The following is a 23,977-nucleotide window of genomic DNA, read 5'->3' as shown; positions in this document are numbered from 1 at the left end:
GGAAAAGAATAGCATGGAATCTAAACTTAATACCACTTTGTAATGACGGCTACAGCATGTAAAACAAATATCAAATTTATAGATTGACTGGATTGGCAAAGAAGCCCGTTAACATTTTTTGTTAGGGCTAACTTTAAGTTTCATTGACTGCATTCCAGGGTTTCTGAATGACTCTTGGAGTAGCTTATTAGGCACCAGAGGATTTTTATTTTTTTATTTTCTTTTGGGAGATATTAAAATCTAGTTTACATAAGATAATTTTTCTTTTAAAAAAATCAGAGATATATTGGTCTATGTGAAGTTGCGTCTGCATGAAGAGTTTGTTTGTTTGTTTTTTTTTTTTTTTCTTTTTTTTTTTTTGCATCAGCATTTGTCAAATAGAAAAATCCACAAACTTGGTCTTCGTAGATCCACATATAGAAAAATGCTCCTCTACCCAACTAGTGATGTTTAGGAACATTGAAATGGGTGCATTATGGGAACAACAGAGATATAAAATGTAGGACAGCAGTAGGAAAACAGAACAGAAACTTCCATTCCAAATATATTGGTTAATTCCCAATATAAGAAAATAAAAGCCAAATCCTATATCATTAATTTCAACATCTATGAAAATTTGTCCAAGATCAAATTCTAATGGCACCATAAGAATTCCAAATTTTACAAGCATTACAATCTAATGCAACATTCAAAAGTTCAGAGATAACATCTGAGCTATACAAAACAGAGAACATCACAAAGGCCACCATCAATATCATTAGTGCTTAGAGAACTATAAGGATGAACTTATGCCAGATAGAAATATACATTAATCACCAAACCCTGTGTTTATCAAGAAATAATATTTCCATAACTTAAATATGGAACTCTTTTGTTTTGAAGGGCAAACCTTATATCCTCGATGACAAGTAAAATACCTTTAAGAGTGAATATTAGAAGTCTAATTGCAAATTTAGCCTCTACTATTAGACAATTACAAAATCATTAACATAGGCAACAGAGAAATAGCTCCCCATAGGTTCATCCTCTAATAAATTTAGATCTTATCATATATCCATGAAAATGGAGCTAATTTATCATATATCCATAAGTTTGTAGTTACTGCCAACTGCATTGTATTAAGGTTTCCGTCAATAACAATGAGAGGTGAGCTGGGACACTGAGAGTGGGGCAGTGGAGACTTGGGCTCGAGATCCCTCCTACATCATGTGGTTGTTTCCCAAAGGGTTCAGTTCACCCCACAAGGAGGCAATTGTTTGTTCAGTGGTTGAACCTCAAGGTCATTCTCTTAGGAGGGGTGGTATATGCGAACAATATACATTGTAAATGTTGTCCCAACTCTTGATAGGTCATGGATGCTCACAAGCTTAAAAGAGGACAACAAAGGTGACATAGTATTGTTTCAGCTCCTGGAAATTAATTTTCCCAAAGAAACTTTTAAACTTCACATGAAGAAGTTTGGATCATGCAAGATAATATAGAAGGTGGAGGTAGAGCAACCTACTCTAACTCACCTAAAGAATTGGATATCTCACGTATGATGAACATTGCTTAGCTCTGCAAACATATGGAAGATGTGACCAAGAAACAAGGATGATAACCTTGCAAAAAGAGGAAGACTAGACAAATGATCTTACCGAGCAATGGGAAGGAAATCTCATATAAACCAGAAATTAGAGCAATTTTGAAATCCTAGTTTTTTGAACAATGAGATCCAAATATTCTTTTATTTGGAGAAAATCTGATGCAGGAACATAAAGTCTACCTTCTAGAAGTAACGATAGGCATGAACTGCGATGGAGGTAATGCATGCTTGGCTGTAAGTAATGCTTGTCAATAGTCAATAGCTAGTTATGCATGAGAGGTGAGTTATTAAGAGAGAGTTGACGCTTTTGCATGGGCAGGGAATCTCGCCAAATTGGGCAGTGAATTATTGTCCATAACAGTAACAAAGGAGATAGCGATCGACTAAGGAAGGAAATGAGCTATGGTTTCTCCAAAAAAGGAGCCAAGTGTTAGACTCAAAAAGACTGATAACTTGGGTATCCTGGCAACTACTAATTTTTCCCCAAATAATATATTTCTATTTGGGCTGCTATTTTCCAACATATTGTCTTTCTAAGAATTTTTTGTAATATGAATATATATTTCCGGAACTGGTTTGCATTCGGGAGGGTTGAGAAACCCCAGCAAGGCAAGGTTCCAACCATTTGCAGGCCAAATGAACAACTGATTGTATGGGCATACTCCAGGGGCACTACAATTTATAAATAAAGAATAAATCCAATAATGCTAAAAAAAGAAACAGAGGTCGTCATTTTATGCTCACCTGAATGAATGATAAATTAGAGAACTCAAATCAACAAGAAATCCATTGTTATGGATTCTAGTCCATGTAACTTTTTAGGACCAAAACAGATGAATTAGGTCATAAACTGCATTCTAATCAATTTTAACTCAAATAACTTCACATCATACAACAAAAATTTGCATTTAATTCAACCTAAACCCAACATAGGGTTCAAAAATTGTAGTAAAAGCTGTTAAACCCTACCTCAAACCCTAACTGGACCCTTCTTTGTTGTTCTTCTTATCATCAGTAACAACATCAGTGACTAATGAAATGGGTCTGTGCTCAATGACTTCATCTATAAGCCCAAACTCCTTGGCCTCATCAGGTGACATGAACGAGTCCCTATCCATAAACTGCTCAATCTTCTGCTTTGTGTGCTTTGCATAAAGCCCATTAAGCCTCTCCCTGGTCTTTAATATCTCCTTGGCATGAATTGCAATATCAGATGCTTGTCCACTAGCCCCACCCGAGGGCTGATGGATCATGACCCTTGCATTGGGGAGGGCCCTTCTCTCCCCATGTGACCCTGCAGCCAATAGGAGGGAGCCCATGGAGGCAGCCTAGCCTATGCACAGTGTGGTCACAGGGGACTTTATGTACTGCATGGTATCATAGATTGCAAGACCTGCAATGACAACCCCACCTGGGGAGTTGATGTACATGTTGATGGGCTTCTGGGGATTCTCGGACTCGAGAAAGAGGAGCTGCGCCACAACCACTGAGGTTGTGTCATCTGCTATGGGCCCATTTATGCATATGATCCTCTCCTTGAGAAGTCTGGAGAATATGTCATATGCTCTCTCACCTCTTGAGGTGTGCTCTATCACCATGGGGATCAGGCCATATGACCTCCTAGGATTGAACTGATTCTTCACGGGTTCGGCAAGTGAGCCATTCCAAGCTCCAGAGATCGCTTGAAAACATGTTTTGTTCAATTTCATTCTCATCGAGGCGAGACTGGCAGACCAGCGGCTCTCAACGAGGAAAACAAATGAAAAGAATAGGAGTTCCTGAGTAATACGAATTTCTTTTACTCAGAACCCCATCGAAAACGTAGGCTCTTCAGACCCAGAAAAGACAATCTTCCCATACTATGGTGCCACATGTTAGGAACAACCTTTAAGGCATTGCAATCCTTCAATCGTCATGGCAAATCTCCAGTTATAATTAGAAGTTTCCAAAGTGCAAGAGAGCAATGACCACTGTAATAGCCATAAGAGAGCAAAATGAAGGTGTTGAATCATGAAGGGATTATGAGACAAAACAGTTCATTTCATAGAGCCACATCTCGTATTATATTTACCCTAAATCTATAAACCTCTCATACACAGAATTGGTTGCCTGCCAATAAAAATGATTTAATAAAGAATGCTAAAAGTGATATTATCATTCCACATAAAACCAGAAGAAGTATCTCATAAGCACACGTTACCCCACATCTCCATGACAGCATGCCGAATAACTAAGGGATGTCTACCGAAGCCTGATTCGTACTGTGCCCAGATTTACATAGGAATAAATACGAATTATCTGGAATCGATCATGAATGTTTACTCTGTGCTCTTAACTTGCATGGCCCCCATTCCATATTTACTTGTTGAAATTCATGTTCAGAGAAAGTGATTCCTTTGCTCCATTCTCCAGCTTGGTCATTCTTCTTTCCTCTTCCGAGGGAAACCATTATGCTATTAATTTTCCATGCCCAATGTAAATTTTACCTTCTTAAGAGGTAGTTTATAATTTTATACCCCATGTATTTTTCAAAAGTAGCTTCCAACCCATCAGAATAACGAACTAAATCTTTCAACATAAATATCTTCATATTTTATTAAACTAAGACACTCATTTTCAAACACTCTAAGAACTTTCAACCATCATTAATATTACTTAGACTACTGCTGCCATTGCTAAGGTTATAATAACCTCGACATATCACAACAGCGAATTTTGCCTAAAGTTTGCCCATTGAATAAAAGATTTTGTTTGAACTCCAGCTCAAAGCAAAAAGGTCTATGCTATTTTATGGTACCCAATTTAAACTCTGGGTACATGCAGAGAATTCTGGCTGTGCCCAAGTGTTGGTATCTGCCAAGAAAGATCAAGTCCTATTAGCTGGCAGGCTATCTTGCAAAGCAGTGCATAAACAAGATTTAGGACTCCAAAAACTTACTAGACTGCTCAGCGCAACAAGGAAACAATACAGTGACCTGTAGTCCCTCTGCCTTCTTTGCTTCTTACTTGGGGATGCATTCAATACCCTTTTTAGCCTTTTACTATACAAAAGCAAAGCAGTGCACTGACTAGACTTGAACCTTTCTTTAAAATATATGGATTTTCAACTTTATATTCTTCTACATTACTTTAAGAAAAGATAAAATGGCCTGAAAAATGTAGTACCGAGAATTCCCTCTGACCCTTTTCTTGCCACAAATGCTACCAAATGTCCATAGACAATTTTAGAAATTCTGTAACGTGACTCAGGTTCAAAACTCTGCGGTAGCTGGGAGGAGACACCTAAAATCTAGTCATGTCAAAAGTTGGCATCAACCAGATCATGTGCAATCCCTGGGTGATTTTGACAGCTTAGATGCCCTTGGGTTTGGTTTCTTAGACAGGTTAATCCCCACAAGTCACTGACATGCTAGCAGGATAAAAAAAACAAGAATAATTTTTATTTTTCTCCTTTCCCTTTTACTCCATGTTCCACCATGTAATTTAGTACTCACGACAACAAAAGTGCACACACCATTGTATGTTTAGTTGTCCATTCATGTTGTGAATCTGCAAGGTACTGCTTACAGCACTCACAGGCATGCCAAGCAAAATGATGTTATAATTCAAATCCTACAGAAACAGATGCGGTTTAGTCAGCTGTCTCCATTGTTGCACGAAGCAAATATTGTCAGGATACCAGTTCAATTCTAATAAAACCACCATAGGACCCCACTTCAATAGAACTGATAATACTCTGACCCCAGTCGTGGCCATGGTAGCTTTGAAAAAATTAACTTGGAAAGACTACCCCTCGTGTCAAATGGAAATCAACCATTGCATCTTTCACTTGTCTTTGTCAACTACTTTAGATTCAAAATTGGAAGAATATCATTTTTCACTTTAAAGTACTACCATCCCTAATCCGATGATATCACATAATCAAACAAAAATTATAAACCATATCGCTCAAATGCTATCTGTCCACAGAGGGAAACCAAGCTATGTGGTAGTCACACATCCTCAATAAGTCCTGGACAACAGATTAGTAAAAAAAAATGGGACCTTACATGTCCTGTTGAATTAACAAAATGCAGCACCCTGAAATAACATGAGGAGCAAGACTGCCAATCTGTCAGACTAAGGAAATCAATAACTGAACTGACAACACTGAAATTGTCCTATCTTACAATGAAGTAACTGAAATCCTCCCCTTTACCAAAACAACAAAACAGGCATATCTTGAACATAATATATTTTGACAAAATTGATACTATAAAGCCTATCAGTATAAACATATAGGTAGATGACATCATGAGTATCCTTCTGATGGTTGTCAGATTACCAGTGTGGTTATAAAACATATTTAGTAATCTCAATTTTTTTCAAAAAAATGTCACAAGGCTCAACTCTTAGCAGCAAAATTTTGTTCATTAGCTGTCAAAAATCACGTTTCAAAAAGTGTTAGAAAAGATTTCGTAATGTAAACATCTTAAATGTTGGGCAGAGACCTAGGCAATAATGAAGGCATTTAAATTCTAAATTGTAAAATGTATGGCATTTAATTTTGAATGGAATTACAGAAGTAGTCATAAGTGATAACATAACAGGAATTCTCAACTAAAGCAGAAATGTTAATGAAGAGATTCAGACAAGCTGCACAGACACAAAAGCATGAAATAAACTGAGTAATGCAGAGGAGATTCTGTAGCACATAAACAATAAATTTCATAAAAGCGTTTGGAGGAAACCCTCAGAAATCAAAATATGGGATGGCAAAATCTTGGTTAAGATAAATATGAAGCCTAGAACCCTTTTCCCCTGGAAAATGCAACAATGGGTATTTTCTGATACATATGTGCACTTACCCTCAAACAAATGGGAAAGTTTATATCCACTGTAAATGACAAATGAAAAGAACTGAATATGCATTGGCTATATTTAAAGTTACCTCCCGAATCAATCGTAATATGGATTCAAAATATCAAATTTTGCCCATTTTTAGGACAAATCAAATAAAGGGTGAATGGCATAACATATTGCAAATTTTTACAAAGCTAAGAACAGAATACCTAAGCCTGGTTGACCCATGAATCTTATCAAACTACCCAAGATACAAACGGTACTCGATAACAAGATATGATAATAACATGAATGGTAAAGGAAAAATATGAGGATTATTGTGAAAAAGGAAAATTGATTTCACTGCTATGAAACAAAACACTCTGAAGTTTTTCCAAAGCTGTAATTTCGGAATGATGTCTATCAGATTTAAGGCAGGAGATATCCATCATTGTTTTTATACTAATTTTGGTAACAGTCCTAAACCTTTCTGTTGAATATTTCCGATGTCCAGCGGCTGGAGTGAAACTTGAATTCTTTTGTATTATATCCTGAATAAAGTTATCAACCTTACCGATTTACATGGCATGATAACAGGACAGAAGGAACCATCTTTGGCAGCTGAAAGATGGGGAGAACAGTTGCAAGGAAAAAAAATAAAAGTAATCTGTGGGAAGGAGTCAAACAACATAATGCTTTCTACAATGTCAAAGCTGACAATCAGTATAGTTTAGCCTGTGTTAAATGTAAATATTAAAAAAAACACCTGGAGTATAATTCCCTTGAAGCATTTCAGGATTTAACATGTGAAGCAATATGACCACATTTTGCCTGCTTGTCACATAGCCCGGAAAATAAATCGTTATCAGCCTCCAATATAACCAAAACAAATACATAAGAGCAACCTTTTTTTTTCGATTCTGAGCTCAGGCTCATGTCTCAAAAGCGATGCCACCCAAAACCTATACTTACCTTCTGAGAAAAAAAAAAGGTCGCATATAAGCGCCCGCGGTTCCAGACGGAGAAATAAAATTATGAAGTCCACATTCTTGGTTGTTTTCTCATTTCCATAAAATGTTCATTCAATACAAGACTGAGAAAACATTAATTTACAATAAAATGCACATTGCACAATGATTTCCATGGCATCGAAACCTGTCCATGCTCCCAAAGAAAGGCAGATAGATAGACTGCACCAGAACAGTAAGCTGTCTCATGCACTAATGCAACAATAATCTCAACTCTAAAGAGTTTTCAAGCTTCTAATCTTGTAACTCCCCCTTCAAGCCCTCCTTCTAGCGGTGTTTGGGGTTTAGTGGGCTTTGGGTCCAGGTTTTGAACCAAAGCTTTGATACCATGTGTAAGGGCCTGATTCCTATTATTAGAGCCTCAATCTATTATACACTAACAGATCTATTTTCCTACTGATTTGAAAGTAATAAAAAGGAGCTTACTGACCTTCTTACATAGCTTTAAACATTTAACATCTTATAATTTTATCATAAACAACATAAATTAAGGTGAGCATTCCATTGATATCAACTTAACAAGAGTAGTCCCTGGAAAAATACCTGTTCCGGTGGTTGATGATGATACCTTTGTCCTATAGCACCAACTGAATGCTCCTTATCACCGACCCAACTGGATTTACCTCCCAGCCAACTAGGAAATAAATTCCTAACCCAACTCCACAGGTTCCCTAGCCCTCCGTGCCTAAGTCCAACCAGATATAGTGTGTCCTCAAGAAGAATGTGCAAACTAGATAATGATACTTTCCTCCTCTCAAACCCAAGAAACCTCCACAGGTTTCCAAGGTCTCCCAAAATCATGACAAGGCCAAACAATCACAACCAACCCCCCCACAATCCTAAGCAAGACTCCCCCCCCTTTTCTTCATTCCCCCTTCCCTTTTATACCCTTTTTCCTCAACCACCTCTCATTAATGTTATTAACTTCTCATCCATCCTTAGTTGACTTCTCTTCTCCCAAGTAAGCTATGAGTACATTTGGAATTGTGACATGAATATAAAATTGAGAATTTAATGGGAAAGGATCATGTCTTCTCCCAAGTAAATCTGAAAAGTACATTTGGGAATGTGAAGTGTAATTACATGGAGAGGACCATGTCTTCTCCTTAGTAAATGTGAGGGTACATTGGGGAATGTGAAATGAATAAATATATATTGATGATAAGATGGAGAGGACTATGTCTTCTCCCAAGTAAATGTGAGGGTACATTGGGGAATGTGAAATGTACTTACATGGAGAGGACCATGTCTTCTCCTTAGTAAATGTGAGGGTACATTGGGGAATGTGAAATGTACTTACATGGAGAGGACCATGTCTTCTCCTTAGTAAATGTGAGGGTACATTGGGGAATGTGAAATGAATAAATATATATTGATGATAAGATGGAGAGGACTATGTCTTCTCCCAAGTAAATGTGAGGGTGCATTGGGGAATGTGACATGAATACATATATTTTGAAATAATGGAAGGAGACCATATCCTACATAATATTCAATTTGAGAAGTTAAGTGGGGAATTTGAATAATGGAAATCATAAATTTATATTAGACCAATATTTCTCAATATCTTCAGATAATGTAAATATTAACAAAATTTGTAGGATAAGATTTAAGTGGGGCATTACAGCTACATCTGAATCTCACAACCCTAGCCCTCCTTTGGATTTTAGGAGGCATAAGGTGTCCCATTTGACTAGGGGCCATTTTTTATTTAACTCAGCTCTTCCCCATAAGAAGGATCATTGAAGAGATTTGATGGATTTTAGAACCCATTTGGGAGTAGAAAGGATGGAAAAGAGGTAAGTAGGCATGTCTTGAAGAGCAAGATGACTGGATATGTTGAGGGGTCAAAAAGTCCAACAGTAGAGCTTGTGAGTAAGCTTGTCAAGGAGGTTTTTTGACAAGGTTAATCCTCTTTGTAGACAAAGATGATCCCTCTAGCCCAATGAGTAGGTCTAGCAACTGAAGTGACAATCAACTAGAAATATTCCTAGGTTATAATTGAAAAGTACAACAGAAGAGATGACCTACTTCGTTATGATGCTATTACATTTTCCTTTGTTGAGGGCCTCAAACTACTTGTGTCATGGACTTGTTCCTACTTCTCTCAATGTTTATGAACCAACACAAGTGATCAAGAGACAACAAAGCATGCCAAAACCAATAGCCAATCCAATAACAACGTACTTAACTGATCAAGGAATGCCAAGCTAATAAATACATGAACATATATATTTTCGGAATATGAACCAGTAGTTTTATATTATTAGGAGATAAAGGGAATCTTACAACCAAAGCCCTGATGTTGAAAGTCTCTCCTTGAGTGGTAATCCAAGTCCAAGCCAAGAATTCTCCAAGCACTCCTCCAAATCTAATGAATAGCCTCTAGGCATAAGCTTAGCATAAGGGTGGAAATAGACATAGACCAACCATTTGGGAATGGGAGAGGAGGAATTTATAGGCTAGGAGAGGGAGTTAGGACTCCTCCAAAGGTAGGATTAGGCCCACATCTCAAGGAGGTATCTCATAGGGATAAGACAAAGAGGTTAAGTTGGGAGGATTCAACCTTATCTATGTGAAAATACCTCCATCTCACCGCTCTAGAAGCTTCTAGATTACAAAGCTTCTCATCTCCTTTGGGAAATTTAAATTTTTGTGATAATCGCAAGTATGCAAGGGAATAAAGCAATGTCATCACAGGACAAACACAATGCGACAGATGACCATTGCTATTTTAATCCTCATAAGAGAAATGACTCTCATTTTAGGGTTTTAAGAACTATTTCTTCAGGGAAAGCTTAAGGAATTTTCCAAACAAAGTATTAGGAGGGATATAAGTTGTATACATGGATGAGTATATCATATAGTGGTCATGTTTTGGGAACTTCGGGGTATGTCACAGGGAAGTGCAAGAGGCATGACAAAATATTGTGTAACAGATGCCCCCTAAAGCATGAAGACAGGACGAGGAGTGATGGCTAAGATGCTTTACGAGTTCTTGCAAGGACGAGGACACGAACTATCAGGAGACGGTCTGCAAATCAAGGAAGCATATACATATACATATCTGAGATCAATACACGAACCCACGACATGGATGGAGCCATCCAGATGATGATGACTATATGAAAAGATCCATGGTGTGGGATAGCCATCTAGATAATGAGGATCATCATAAACATAAAGTCTCACAGTATGGTTACAACCATCCGTATAGTAGAAACATGTGTACAATCGTGAATGACATATAACTCCATGCAGCCTGAGTCATAACAGACAAGACTCAGAGTCTTGTGCTCCATCCCAATCAGGTTGATGAAGTTAATAAAGTTTTGATTACTATGCTTCAACGTATCGTTGGGAAGCACAAAAAGGATTGGCATTTGATGCTATTCTCAGCTCTCTAGGCTTACAAAACTTCTACTAAGACAACCAAGGTTAATACCCTCTGCAGACAAAGACGATCCCTCTAGCCCAATGAGTGGTTCTAGCAATTGAAGTGATAATCAACTAGACATCTTCCTAGGTTATAATTGAATAGTAGAATGAAAGAGATGACCTACCTAGTTCTGATACTATTCCTTTTTCCTTTGTTGAGGGCCTCGAACCTCTTTTGTCATAGACTTGTTCCTTCTTCTCTCAACATTTATGTACCTGCAAAAGTGATCAAGAGACAACAAAGCATTGAAAAACCAATAGCCAATCCAATAACAACCTACTTAACTGATCAAGGCATGTCAAGCTAATAAATACATGAACATATATATTTTGGGAAGATGAACCAACAATTGTATATAATTAGGAAATAAAGGGAAGCTTGCAACCAAACCCTTGATGTTGAAAGGCTTTCCTTGAGTGTTAATCCAAGTCCAAGCCAAGAATTTTCCAAGCACTCCTTCTCCAAGTCTAATGAATAGCCTCTAGGCACAAGCTTAGCATAAGGGTGAAAATAGACATAGACCAACAATTTGGGAATGGGAGAGGAAGAATATAGGCTAGGAGAGGGAGTTAGGACTCCTCCAAAGATAGGATTAGGCCCACATCTCAAGGAGGTAGCTCATAGGGATAAGACAAAGAGGTCAAGTTGGGAGGATTCGACCTCATCTATGCGAAACTACCTCCACCTCACAGCTCTGGAAGCTTCTAGATCACAAAGCTTCTCAAAAATTACCTTTTTAGGATTGTCACAAGTATGCAAGGGAATAGAGCGATGCCATCGTGGATCAAACATAGTGAAATAGGTGACCATCATTGTTTTAATCCTCATAAGAGTGATGACTCTCATTTTAGGGTTTTAAGAGCTATTTCTTCAGGGAAAGCTCAAGGGATTTTCCAAAAAAATTCTTAGGAGGGATATGAGACATATACATGGATGAATATATCATATAATGGTCATGTTTCAGGTACTTCGGTGTATGTCACAGGGAAGTGCAGGAGGTTTGACAAAATATTGTGTAACAGATGCCCCCCTAAAGCATGAAGGAAGAATGAGGAGTGATGACTGAGATGCTTTACGAGCTCTTGCAAGGATGAGGGCACACACTATCAAGACACCTTCAAATCAAGGACACATATACATATACATATCTGAGATCAAGAGATGAATCCACCACATGGACATAGCCATATGGATGATGAAGACTATATGAAAAGATCCATGGTATGGGCACAACCATCCAATAATGAGGATCATCGTAAACATAAAGTCTTACGGTATGGTCACAACCATTTGTATAGCAGAAACATGTATATAATCATGAATGAAATATAACTCCATGCAGCTTGAGTCATAACAGATAAGAATTAGGGTCTTGCGCTCCATCTTGACCCGATCAATTTATGAATCCTAAGATGCGAATAAATGTGTTGAAGTCAAGCATGCTAGAAAATCACTTGATTATTGGCCAATGATGTGGACCATCAACACTTACGAGAGAAACCACCAATAATGAAAATGGCCCTCAAGGTACAATAGTACAATCCATGAATGTGATAATGAAGCTGAGGTCGAACACTCATGGAATCACCCAATCAAAAGCCAATAATGAAGACTTGTCGTCAGATGCGAAGAACTGCCCATTAGGGCATGCTAGCTCTAAGGTACTGAAAGGGAGTTTCTAAGTCATATTCCCAGGTAATGAGCTGAAGTTGCTAGGAAGTGACCCATTGCTGGAGGGCAATGATGAATCCCCCATCATCGACACGAAACCAAGAATAAAGCGGAGAATAATTGTCAAGACTGTAACAATGACTCAAACAATGTATAGGTAAATAACTAAAGATTGTACTTCTCTTGAACATTGGCAACACGACTTCAGAGTGTGGAAAAATTTGACTCAACATAGGACTAAAGGTCATGATGATAGAATGGAATAGTCAAACGAGAGGAAAAATGGATCACCCAAACCCGGGAGGACAAGTGAATGAGTGAGGATATGCCAAACCTGACACGAGAGCAGAAGAGCGTCATATTCAAGAGCGACATACTGCCTATACAAAGGATGTCTCATCTTCATTTTCCCCCCACTATTTCTAGCAGGTACCCCAATTATTTTTATCACAATATTGAAGGGGATAGCATATGATTTTCATGTAAGTTCATTCTTCGAATGAATCCATCTTGGTAAGTTTTATGAGCCCTAGGAAGGATAAGCTCAGTCTCATCATGGTGACGAGTCTTTCGTCCTAGAGTTTTAATGAGTTTGACATAAGAATAACTCGGTATATTTTTCATATTTAGAGAGTTTGAAAAAGAAATGAAAATGAAAACTCCATCATGTCCCTTTTCGTAATTTGTCCCTGGAATCCAAAAAGGTAGAAAACAATATCTAAGGGAAACTCTTGACCATGTCGATCAAGGTGTAGCTTTTTCATAGATATTTGATCTCATCCTGAAAAAGGGGTACACATATACTGAGGTGACATTAATTCATTTACTTTAACGAGTTCAAAACGATAAGTACTCGGCAATGTTTTCAGTTTTCGAGAGTTAGAAAAGAGCTTAAAGATGACTCCAGGGGGGATTCCTTTTTCTTTTATTTAATGAGTCCGAAAAGGAGATAAAATAAAATTCGTAAGAATCAGTCAATAATGATAATTTTTCACTTTGAAGGTACCTGTAACTGCACAAGAAACACACCCATCACTGATATCAAGAAAAAGATTAAAATATTAAGAAACTATTTTACAAAAATGACTTGCAAAACTTATAAATAGCCAAAAGTAATTTCATTTTTTACCATTTTACCATAGTAAACTCTAAAAGTGCATTTGTGCCCTATTTATCTTGATTTTCAAGTGGCTATTATGGGAGATCTAGGGTACCGTTTCATGAACCATCTACAATAGGTAAGAGACTCATCCCTGCTCTTGCATTTTATCACTTTTTTATGCATTTTAAACAATAAATTTTTTGATATAAGGGAGGATTTTAAATTTTTAGGGCATCAGTGACCATCATGGGTATAGTCATTGGACATGCGATGATCCTGCTTGAGCCCAAAGGCTCACACAATGCCATTTATCTGTTTATAAAAATAGGCGTGATGGTGTTGAGGCAGATTTTTTGGAAAGAAAATCCTCTTTTAAACCAAAAATTTATTATTTAAATCCATGAAAAAAGCATTATTTGGTGTTAAACGATGTTTTACAGGAGGTCATGGTCTTTGAATGGAAAGAAAGAAGCCATGAGGCCGAAGACTTCTAAGCATCTCAAGATCCTGAACGCATAAATGCTCTGAGGAATTGTGGGCTGCTAAAATTCTTCAAGACCACAGGGTCAATGGATCAGATGGAATTGTTGCCCTATTTGATCAGTCTCTAGGATGTAGATAGAGAGATCTTCATCATAAAAGGTCAGGAACTAGAACTTGAGGAGATGGATATCTACTTCATCACGGGATTGTCCTGACGAGGGGAAGTGGTCCAACTCTTTGGATCTTGCCAAGGAGGTGAAAGTACAAGGACTCTAGTCTAGAGGGATTGTCCCAGTGTTGAAATTACCAATGGAGGGAAGGTGAAGATAACGATAATCACAAAAAAAATCATCTTGGGAATGATTTTGTTCACTATGGCATGCGTATCTAGCATGCAAGCCTTGCATTAGGCTTCAAAGTCCCAGTTCCAATATGCTATTGCATGTTTGACCCCCACCATATTCAACTGGTGTGGAGGCCTTTTGGAAAATATGAAATGACAACTGACCAAGGGGAAGCAGGGACACCTAAAGGAATTCAGGTTTGGTTCTATATTGGTAACCTTCTTTTTAGAGTAAGTGCCCATATTCTAGTATCAATGGGTAGAGGTACGCAATCCTACCCCCCGAGATCCGAGACTCGTGCGATGGAGTCAAATCACGCCTCGACGAGGAACGAGTCAGCGTATGCATTACCCACCACAATTTTTCACTTGGCTAGAATGCCAACTACTCATGGTGGATGACTACACTTATGCTGGCATGGATTTCAGGTTGGATCGAGATCTACCTCTGCCACCAGGAGAACAGTGAACCGATGCAGGTAAAAACTTATGTTTTGGATTTTTTCAAGTTTTATGATATTTTATAAAAGTATAAACTGAGACTCAACTTGTGATAAATGTGCAGATGTGGGACCAGAGAGACAACCAGGCATGTCACCAATAGCACGACGAATTGCACATTGGATAATGGGCAGAGACTATGAGGAAGGGGTAGACCCCTTAGCAGAGATGGAGCACAATCTGGAGAAGATAACTTGTGGAGTCCCAGAGTATCCCACTATTGATGATGTTCCACTACATTGGTAGAGACACACAGTGGGAGTCTCTGTGAGACTACGTTGGCTGTTAGGTGAAGCAATCAAAGCAGTCTCATGCTATTATGAGTATCGTGTAGGCTGATAGTTTATCTAGTTCTTTTACACATTTGTAGGCTTTGAAAGCCAAGTGTCCGAGAACACTCTATTTTTTTATATATTGATGTAAACACTCCAAAAGACGCGATATATATATATATATATATATATATATATATATATATATATATATATATATATATATATATATGATGTGTGTGTGTGTGTGTGTGTTTTATTTCCTACGTATGTGTCCATAACATGATAAGTTTTATAAATGACGCAAATGCCTATCATGAACAAAATTTTCTAATGCATCTATTAATGTATTTAAATTACGTGGAATATGTTGATAAGTAATGAAATCAAAATTTATTTCTAGCAATTTAACACATAGATTCATACACAATATTTGTGGATTTCTCACTGAGTAATGATTGTTTAACTGTAACACAACAAGCTGCGAATCCAACTTGACAACTAAATGCCTAATGCAAAGAGCAACTGCTTCTAACAAGAGCTCAATAATTGCACTATATTCAGCAATATTATTGGTTGTTCAACCAAGGTAGACACCTTGTAAGTTAATCAACTCACCATTAGGGTCATAGAGTACCCATGCTGCGGAGGACAGATTCTATGTGGTACGACAAGCACCATCAAAAAAACCAATGTAATGTCTTGATGACATTTGCAAACCGAGTGGAACACAGAGTAAGTAGAAAAACACATTTCTGCAAAGCAAAACAAACACCAAAACTAAAAAACACACTAATAAATTAACACACTAATGTACAAAAAACGTTACATGAATTTCACGCATAATACTTCTTCAGATACAACCCATTACTAGGTTGTGACAATGAATTTTCCTCATAATCACATTGCTCATAGGTGCCTTTTTGTAAAACATGCTTGATGATGTAGGGCCCATGCCACATGGGTTCGAACTTTCCTGCTCCCAATTTATCGTTGGTTTGATTGTAAAGAAGGACCAATTTTCTTTCATCAAAAGTGTAAGGAGAAACGGTTTGGTCAAAATTGAGCTTTGACTCATTTCTTTTGAGCTTTAATGACCATCACAACAATGCGATGAGTCTCCTCAAGTCTCTCAAGATACAATAGTCACTCTTTTTTGGCGAGGTTTTTGGAAGAAGCTCGGTAGCTAGTTCAAGTGAGGGGATTTCACATTCGATTGGAAGAGTTTCCTATAAACCATACACTAGCTAGAATGGAGTGAATCAAGTGGCCATCGTAGCAAAAGTTATGTAAGCCTAGAGAGATGAGAATAGCATCAAATGCCAATCCTTTCTTTGCTTCCCAACGATACATTGAAGCATAGTAATCAAAACTTTATTAACTGCCTCAACCTGGCCATTGGCTTGTGGATAATAAGGAGTTGAGCTATCATGATGAAGGCCCAACTGAGCAATCAACTCTGCCATCATGTGCTAATGAAAATGTGATCCATGGTAAGTCATGATAGCTTGAGGAACACCAAAATGTGCTATGACGTGGTTAAAAAGCAACTGAGTAGCAGTAATACTACCAGCATTGTATGTAGGCATCACCTCAGCCCATTTAGTAAAATAGTCGACGACGACGATTATATAACCATGCCCCCAAGTCGAGCGTGGGTTACATGTCATGAAATCAATGCCTCATTTAGCAAATGGGCCAATGGTAATTACTGGGTGTAAGGGTGGGGGTGGGGTGGACTACGTGTGGTTGAAAATATGGCATTCATGGCATTTTTGGAAAACTAGAATACAACCTTTAAAGATAGAAGGCCATAAATAACTGACGTAGAGGATTTTCTGAGTAGTGTCATATCCAGACATATGACCACCACAGGCACCAGAGTAGCAATCATTTAAGACCTGTTCACCCTCTTCTAGGGTAAGACACCTATGAAGAACAAAGTCCACACCTACCTGATACAATGTATCAAAATGGATTTGATAGGGTTGGGACTGATGTCAAATGAAAAGTCGGTCGGATCAAGACAACTTAGATCAGAAGGTTTGGGTTTGGAGATAAATGATAGTATCTCCATACCATGGGTCACTAGTGTTGATCAGAAACAAAGTTTCATTGGGAATCTGCTCATTAAAATCAGTTGAAGTGCTTATAGACGGAAGAGCACAGATCCACTTAGCAAAGACGAACGATTTCTTTCATTTGGCAGTAGTAAATTCCAAATCAAACTACTCTAGGATAACGATCCATTTCGAGTATTTGCCCCCATTAATTGACGAGTTAGTATATATGTCATGGGGTTGCAATCAGAAATCATTGTGGTTTTCTGTAAAAGGATATAGTGTCGAAATATTTGAATGGCATGAACTTTCTCCAAGGCAAATTTCTCAACATGGGCATATCGAGACTCAATATCGAGAAGATTTTGGATCAAATAATAAACCACATGCTCATTTCCATTGTCTTCATCCTAGAATAATACCACAATAATAGTAGTATCAGTTTCAACCATGTAGAACAAGTAATCATGTCGATAACTGGGGGAATGCAGTAAAGGAGTATTGTTAAGAGTGTCTTTAAAGCATTGAAGGACTTCTTGGTAACTTCATCCCAAAAAAAGGAATCCCCTTCTTAAGTAAGCAAGTAAAACCCTTGGCGAGTTCGGCATAATTAGGGAGAAATTGATGGAGAAAAGTAGCCTTTCCCTGCAGGCTCTGCAATTGCAGTCATGATGTGGGGGGGGGGGGGGGGGTAAATTTACAATGGCCTCAAATTTCAGAGGATCGATCTGAATACCTTCGCAAGACACCAAAAAACCAAATATTCGACCAGAATCGATGCAAAACACACACATTTGTGGATTGAGATGGATACTATAATGCCGACATCATAAAAAGATGGATCTTAAGTGATTCAGATGGTCACGACGCTTAGCAGAATGAGCTGGTAAGTCGTCAAGGTAAGGCTCAACAATGTGTTGAATGTCGTGAAATGGATAAGACATTGCTTGTTGGAAGGTAGTGCCAGCATTATTCAAACCTAAAGGAATATTTTTGTAAGTGAAAGTATCCTAGGGATAGATAAAGGCCATCCTATGTTGATTAGCTAGTGAAATGTTAATCTAGTTATAACCAGAGAAACCATCCATGAATGAGAAAATCTCACTCCCAGTGCATTCATTGATGATTTGATCGATAAATGGAGTGGGATAGTTTTCCTTAAGACATGCACGATTGATATCACAGTAATCAACACATACATGGATCATGTCCTACTTTTAGGCAACCAGAACGATATTGGACACCCAATCCGTCAATGGAATAAGATAAATAAAACTCGGTTCTAAAAGCTTCTCCACTTCTTCTTTGATAGTAGCAACCATTCGAGGGTGCATATGGCAAAGTCGTTGTCGAATAGGCTTAACACTAGGATAAGTGGGAATCTCATGCACCACCATTGCTAGATCAATACCAGGAATTTCCTTGTATGACCATGCAAAGACATCTTAGAATTCTTTAAAAAATTGAGTATAAATCCTCATCTCATTTAGAGAACAAGAAACCCCAATATGAATGCTCTCCACAATTCTGGTTTTAATGGAAATTTCAAGAGGCATAGTAGCAGTGATGTTCCCCATATTACCCTCAGATAAGACTTCATGCACCAAGACATGTGTTTGAAGTGGAGTGTGGGACAATGAGAAACAAACGATTCAAGACAGGATGGAATCTCATCGATGCTGGGAAGAATGAAGAACGATGATGTAGACTATTCCATGTATTTTTGTCCAGATACATGACCTCAATGATACTCTCATTGGTGGAGAATCCCAAGAACCAAGCCAAGGAGAAGGTACATATGCGTCAAGGTTCATACTGAAAACAATATGACTTTGTGAAGTGACCTGTTGGGAGCGAGATCCCCCAAGGCAAGTTTTGGGGCTTAAAGCCCAGATTTTGACAATATCTGATGTAAAGACTCTGTGTTTTGTGGACCCCTAGTGTGCAGATGTCGAGCAGTCCGCAGCTGAGTGCGCTGACCCCTGCAGCTAAGTGCGCAAGGCAAGTTGAGTCTGTAACTAATTGAAGAATTAATAAATAGAAGTTTTATACCATTCCTGTGTATTTATTTCCTATTTTGTGCATTGAATGTATTGGGTATAAATTGCAATTCCCTTGTTTATATGCTGCACGAACTTATATGATTGTGTGATTAAGTGAATATAAGATAAAGTATCTTTTTATGCAAAGTTAACTAACAGATAAGTAAGATACGCGGTGTAACTTGGGGAAATAGGGCTCATTGCTACCCTAGTAGTGCGAAAGCACCTCAGCCCCTGGTTAGGGTTGTGCGAAGGTGATTATAACAAATCACGAAGGCCTCACAGGTTAGGATACTATGCGAAGTGACCTGTGCGAAGGTATTCACAATTGGACTAAACCAACTCGTCAGACAACTCAAGGGTGCAGAAACTTGGTTCTAGCCTCCCCCCATACTACTTTCGGTGAGACCTTATTCTGCGCTCTATGGGCTATTGCCGAAAGGGTCAATAGTGTAGGGATTTTTTTGGCTAATTAACTGTAAACCTGGGTCAGGCCCCCACAATCCAACAAATGGTTCCTTTGTCGGGACTAGAATATGCATAGATATGTCTAATGTTGTATCATTGGAATCCAAATAAGAAGGAAATTGAAGGTTGGCTAGACAGAAGAATTCACCAGTTCACGGCGGAGGAGAATAGGAACCCGCAACTAATTAAAAGAAGAGTGGTTAGACTGCTACCTATACACAAAAATATTTTTTTCATCTTTCCCTACTGAGTTGTACGAGTGGATCACGAGGCTAGCAAATAGCCAAGGAAAGTGGAAACTCGACAATCCTATTGTGTGGACCCCGGAGTTGGTGCACAAATTGGAAGAATCGGAGGATAAGATCATGCACGTTGTTGATCACTGGCTCGATCGGATTATAGGAGGATTCATTACTGAGTTCATGGCAGATACTTCAGCCAACTATAGCAAAGCGGAGTGACACTTTCTCAAAGGACTGTGAGGTAAGTATGTAAAGTCTATGAAGACTTGGATTAAAATACTATTGTGTGAAAATAGGGTTATGCAAATTACCTTGATGTCTGGAGCCACATGAAGTGGAAAAACCTACAGAAATGAAGGATTTAAGGGACCATAGAATAGCCCTTTGATTTCACCTCCATGAGGGGACAAGGAAGAGCTTGTGAAGGTCTCGCTGTGAAGTGCGATCCATTTGATAAGGCAAAGGATTCCGCGCATGCCACCCCCACCCACACAGCCACCAGTTTCACCGCCTTCACCTCCATCTTCGCCCATACCACCTCTGCCACCACTGCAAGTCAATATGGCAAGCACGATAAAGTTTCATGTGTTCAAGGTAGTAGGAAATGAAGATCCAGACCAGTTTTTCTTCATGATAAGAGCTGTATGGGAAGCGCATGGAGTTACATATGATAATATAAAGAAAGCGACATTGGTTAGTGCTCTATAGGATCGCGCACTGACCTGGTATATTAAGAATTCTAATGCAATCCGAACGCAGGAATCACAAATATCCAAATTGCACTAAACAGAGAATTTGGCAGGCTGAAGTCAGAAGCACAATCGATCATTAGATTCAAAGAGATCACAATGCTACCAGGTGAGACTCCTTGGGAGCTGGATGAGAGACTGAAGTGTACAATTCACGAAGCTAATATGACTTTGATGGATGGACAACAACGCGATGTTGGCATTATGATGTATGTGTGTTATAGACATATTTGGGCACTGCAACCCCAATCACATATGTCGATAAACCAAGGGCTCTTAAACCCCTAAAAGTGTTGTTTCACACCCTAAAGGATCATGGTGAACTGATTACATCATTTCCCAAAAGTTCCACCTGAAAAACTACTCAGAACTGGCAAAAATTGAACCATACAGACTGCTCCATGCTTAGGGTGCGATGCATACTGGCTGCTACACTAGCCAAGTGCGATGCATATTGAAAGAGCCTTTTGTGGGTGCGATGGGCGAGAGTAGACAAATGGCAGAGATAGTTTTCTAAGTGGAAACCCAGGGAATCTTCTAGAAACTTCTCATATGACACTTGCCTCTCTGAATTGGCCCAGCGATGAGTAGGAGATCATGAAATCTCCAAGTGCAACCAAGAACTATTAGTAAAATGACACTAATCAAAAAGCCAAAAGCTAACTCACCCCTCTGCAAATATCTATAAATGGATCCCTCATCTGAGAGATCTAGAGGGCTGGAATTTTGTAATTTGTAAGGAAGTGATGTTGGTTTCTCTTTGAGACATTGTATTGTTGGGTGATCTTGCTTTTCATGAGGTGAAGAGGGCTTTCATGCTGGGAGGATGATAATGGATTAGACAGCAGGGTTGTAATCCTCTCTTCTACTATCAATAAAGCTATTTGACTGTTCCATATACTTGTGTATTTGTGAATCTTCCTATTTGTGAATGCAATTGTATGGTTAATGTATTTTTGATTCTGCATTGTTTATGGTATTATAGATCTCTATGCTTTGATGGTGTTTTGTTGCTTTGCCTCTACAGGTATTCTCTAAAGTGGGACAAGTAGGAAAGGAGTGGTAAGCTCTATCAAGGGAGAGAGGAAACAAGGAAGGAGCCAAGTGAAAGATTTAGGTTGGTGCTCTCTACTTCTCTCTTATCTATCATACATAAAGGAAATCACAAGTTACTTTGATTGTTTGTTTCTAAGATAGCTACCCATCTTAGTGGGACTAGTAGATCGAAAAGACACTAGTTTTCCCGGAAACAAAATGGCGACTCCACTGGGGAACGATTAGTTTGTTTTTTTGTTATTTTTTTTGCATTATAAACTATAGACAGAGCCTGAAGTTAAGCCAGCTAGCATTCAAACTACTCTTGCTATGCAAGTGCAAAGTAGATCAACGCTGCTTCAGTCAATCTTCGGGTTGGTTTATGAACTGAACATTTGACTTGCAAACATCCTAAGTGCCCTTGTGGTAGCTCAATAACCTCATAAGATCATACCCTTGTACTTTGTTGTTACTGTCCATCATAGCTCAGCCTAAGTCACTGAACTTAGCTGCAAATTTTGAGCAAAAACCAAGCTCAGTTTCGTTCCCTGGTCCATCACATTGTCTGTAGCTAGCAGCCTGGATGCATCACACCTCTCGTGTGTTCTAGGTGACATGCATCCTTGTTTCCCTTAAGGACAGGTGCGATGACTGAATCATATTGTTTCCTTCTCTAGAATTTGGTTTTTTCTTCTTTGTTTTCAGCTCTATTCAATAGTTTTGCTGCTTATGATCAGTATGTCATTGTTGAAGCCTTCTTCCTTTATATTATTCAGCCTCCATTGATTAGGAATTGTAAATGTTTTTATTTATTTTTCATCATTTACAGTCCTCATTTGCAAAGAGTAGCTTAATCGAACTATCGTCTTTTGATTCAAAAGTGTCGTAACTGTCATTTTGAGTCAAGAATAAGAGTGTCGTAAAGTCTTCCTATTCTAGATAGTTGATTGTACTTTTGTCATTGTATTTGATTTGAATTGTCAATATTTGAAGTGTCGAAAGCAATTTTCCATTTGAAATCGAAAGTGTCATTTTAGTCTTCCTTTCATTTTGAAAAGAAATTGTTGAAGTGTCGCTTTGAAGAAAATAGTTCAGATCTGTAATTAGTTTTCCTTTTTAGCATTCTCTCATTAAGGAAACGGGAAAAAAAAATACATGCATGTGCATTTTCATTTAGACGGAATGCGGAAAATGATTTAGGAAAAGTGCATTTAGTGTGTGTTCTCTTCTCTCTGTTGAAAGAATCATACTTTTCTTTCCTTAGTAGCAAGGATTTTCATTACTAAAAGAAATAAATGATTGTTTATCATTTTAGATTGCATATTTAGGAATTTTACATCTGCATAACGCGGTGAACCTTGAAAGACAAACTTCTAAGAAAAATCAACTCTAAAATAAACCTCAATGAACATAAAAACGCTTTGGAACCTAGCGCACAACATCTAGAAATCTAGGCTAGAGACATATTCTGGCATCGTAAAACCTGGTAACTATCATTTTCATCAAAGGTTGGGTGATTCCTCCTCTTTGATATGACAAGTGCCAGTACGGACTTGTGCTCTGTACCATTGAGTATATATTGGGAGACCACAATAGGCTAATATCCTTTATCCTTAGGAAGCCATGTCTACTGCCCTATCGATCGCAATGTACTGAACACAACATTCGGGAAGATTGACTGTCGTAGGTAAAGTCCTTCGTAATTTCTCTTTAATTTACCACCAAGGTGTATATTGCAGTTTTGCGATTGGTTTGGTAATCCCTTTGTCTAGATTTCTGGAGTAGTCACTTTCGTTCGTTTTCGAATCCATAAAATAAAAGCTCCATCTGAGCACTTGTCACTTTAGGCTCATTAAAAATCGAAGGAGACTAGAGTCACCTTTAACTTTTTCTCGACTCTTAAAAATTGAAAAAGAAGTTGTGTCAAAGCGTCATAAAATTTATTTAATTCGGAAAAACATTTTCCCCTTTTTAATTTTTAGTTCATCAAGTAATCCACAATCGTGGAAGAAAGTCAATCAAAACCCCATTGTTTGTGGAGGCTAGTGAGTCAACCGTCTTTGACTCCAGAAACGAAACCATTCCGGGCGAAACGGTCTCGTTTAACTGAGTCCACCTCTCCTGGTTTATTTGAAA

The sequence above is a fragment of the Pinus tabuliformis genome, chromosome 1_2 (genome assembly GCF_031772625.1).
Source record: "Pinus tabuliformis cultivar Carrire ecotype Pingquan chromosome 1_2, CPIR1, whole genome shotgun sequence".
Taxonomy (NCBI): Eukaryota; Viridiplantae; Streptophyta; class Pinopsida; order Pinales; family Pinaceae; genus Pinus; species Pinus tabuliformis.
This window is presented reverse-complemented; position numbering follows the sequence as displayed.